We start from the raw sequence: 2,717 nt of genomic DNA on the forward strand, positions 1-2,717 counted from the left end.
CCCCCCCCCATCCCCTATCCTCAGGATCCGTGAGATCCGCCACCTTCTCCCCATTTTCAATTCTTCCTCAATCAAGTCCCATCGGGAGACGCCCCCAACCCCATTCGAATATCTCCAGGGATCCAGCGATCTCCAATCCATCGTACTCTACCCCCCCCGCTGCGGGATTCCTGGTTCCCAGCCCCCTCCTAGGCGGGCATCTGCTTCTCCTTTCCCTGGCCTCGTACCCTACCTCTCCTCTCCCTGGGAATCGACTGGATCCTGGCCCGACCCCGGGGCTTGGGGTAATCCCCCTCCCCAGTAGGGTGAGGCGCTGTGGGCGGGGACCCTGTCTGCCGGGTTTGGAGGCTCTAAGGCCCCTGCACCCCTAAGGACCCTGTCTGCCTCCCTCCTCCCCCACTACGAGCCCCAGATGGAGAAGCCACGGCCCCGGGGTTGAGGCAGGTAAGAGATTGGGGAGGGGCCCCAGAGGGTCTGCCGTGTGCCTGTCTCTGCATATCTCTCTCTAGTCATCTTCAGTCCCTATATCTCTGTATCTTCATTTCTCCCTCTTTTTCTTGGTCTTGGTCACTTTGTCTCTGTCTCTTTGTCTCTCTCTCTCTCCAGCCCATGAATGATCCTTTCAATGGGCCCACAGACCCCGTGTGTTCCCATCTCCCCCTCCTCCTCCCCCTTCCTGGCCAATCCATTTCTCTACTGCAGGGGAGGGGGCTGAGGCCTGAACCCCTGTCTCCCAATTCCCTTTGGGTTTGGGGAGTCAGGCCTGAGCAGGTGATGGAGGGAGGGAGGGAGGGAGAGATTGCAAAAGAGAAGGGGGATGGGGAAGGAAGATTGGAAGAGAAATGGAGACATAAAATGGGAAGAGAGAGATAGGGGAGAGATGAATATAAGAAATAGAGGGAAGGGAGATATTGGGGGAAAGGAAGGGAAAAGAGATGAGAAAGAAATGGAAAAAGAAACTGGACAGGGGAGAGAGATGGGGACAGACTGAGGAAAAAGGGAGATTCAGGGGGAAAATGCATAGAGATATGGAGGGAAAGAGAGAAGGATGGAGAAGGGATAAGAGGGATGAAGGAGAGAGGGAAAAGGATGTATGTAGAAAAGGGATAAGACCTATGGAGATCAGAAGTGTTGGAAGATGGAGGGAATGGGAGGGAGAGATGTAAGGGAGAAAAAGAAACAAAAATGGGGAGCTGTGATAGGAAAGACGAGAGGAGCAGGGAGAACTAGAGAGATTGGGGAGTGGAAAAGTAGCTGAATGGTGGGGATGGAGAGCAGTGAAACAAGACCCAAGTGAGTTGGGATATGAAATGCCAGGAGAGGGCAGGGTCCTGAAAGAATAGAACAGAGAGTTGGGGGGGGGGGCAGGAAAAGTAAGGTTGGAAAGGGATAGAACTGGAGTGGTATTGGGGATTCCTGTATCCTCATCTCCAAAATAAATTGACACCTGCAGAGAGAGCTGGTCTGGCAGGCATGCAAAAATTCCTGGCTCCAAAAATGACCCAAAGAAATCTCCTTGTCAGCAAACAGCTTTGGCAGTGAGAGGGGAGGGAGGAAAGAGTATGAAAGAATAACCCAGGTGTCTGGGTCCCTGGATTTCTCCCCTTCTCTACATCCTGCTTTTTCAGAGGACCCAAGTACTTTACCCACATATATTATGTGATAATTGGTTCCATCTTAGTGAACTGGGAGAGAAGTAAGGGAGGCAGATAGGCTTCTTGTCTGAACCCTAGAAAGGAGAAAAGGCTAGATTTGGAGCCAGTACAGAAGTGGGATACTAGACTGAGGTGAAAGGATAGGTAAGGCATGTAGGTGGCAACCCCAGTGCCAATAAGGAACCTCCAGTTCTTTTTGGGGGGAGGTGACCTAGAAGAGTAGGGTGGACAGAAACTAACACTGTCAAGGGGCAGTTACTGTGTTCATCTCAAGCCTCTACCCCCACCCCCACCATTTCAGCATCCGTAGTTCCCCCTCCCTACCTATTCACCAGAGTCTGCAGGCCTGGGTCACTAGTGCTATACTAGGATTGGCCAACAAGGGGGGCAAGAGGCGGGGCCTGAGGCCTTTCTGACACCCCCAACTCCTCCTCCCCACAATACAGGCTCTTTTATTTTAGCTCTAAGGGTGGGAGGGACCCAGGAGTCTGGTGTCCCAGCTCTTGGGTTTTTTTTCCCACTCTTACTCCTCCAACCCCTGTTTCTAGTAGAGACCCCAGCATCTGTGGTCCCAAAGCCCTTCATGCCCCCCTTCTCCACCTCCTAGGCTCCTTCCAGGGTTAAAGCTGCAGCTGGTTGCCGCGGTAACATTGCGGGGCAGCATCCAGTTGTCCTGGCAACCAGTACCAAGATCACACATCTTTCCCCAGAAATTGTCCCCCACCCCCATATAAACCCTCCTCCCCAGTCAGAAGATCCATGCTTTCAGTGGTCCAGTCCCTAGCTCACTGGAAACCCTTGAACTTTAGGAGAAAGAGAAAAAAAAGCAGCTATGTAAAAGATGGGTGACAGATGTAGGGCTGGATACCCAAGTCCCCTTGGGTGCTGAGGGATGAAGAAGAAAAGAAGCTGGGGGCATGGAAACCTGGGTCCCAAGCACTTCTTGCTAATTAATTAATTGATATTTTTATTTTCTCCTTCAAGTCTATTTCTCTCCTCCCCCAGAACAACACTCGTGTGTGTGTGTGTGTGTGTGTGTGTGTGTGTGTGTGTGTGTGTGTG

This window comes from Petaurus breviceps, unplaced genomic scaffold, assembly GCF_028583685.1.
Source record: "Petaurus breviceps papuanus isolate PSGF00001 unplaced genomic scaffold, PetGlider_PUasm1.0 673, whole genome shotgun sequence".
In the NCBI taxonomy this organism is placed as follows: Eukaryota; Metazoa; Chordata; class Mammalia; order Diprotodontia; family Petauridae; genus Petaurus; species Petaurus breviceps.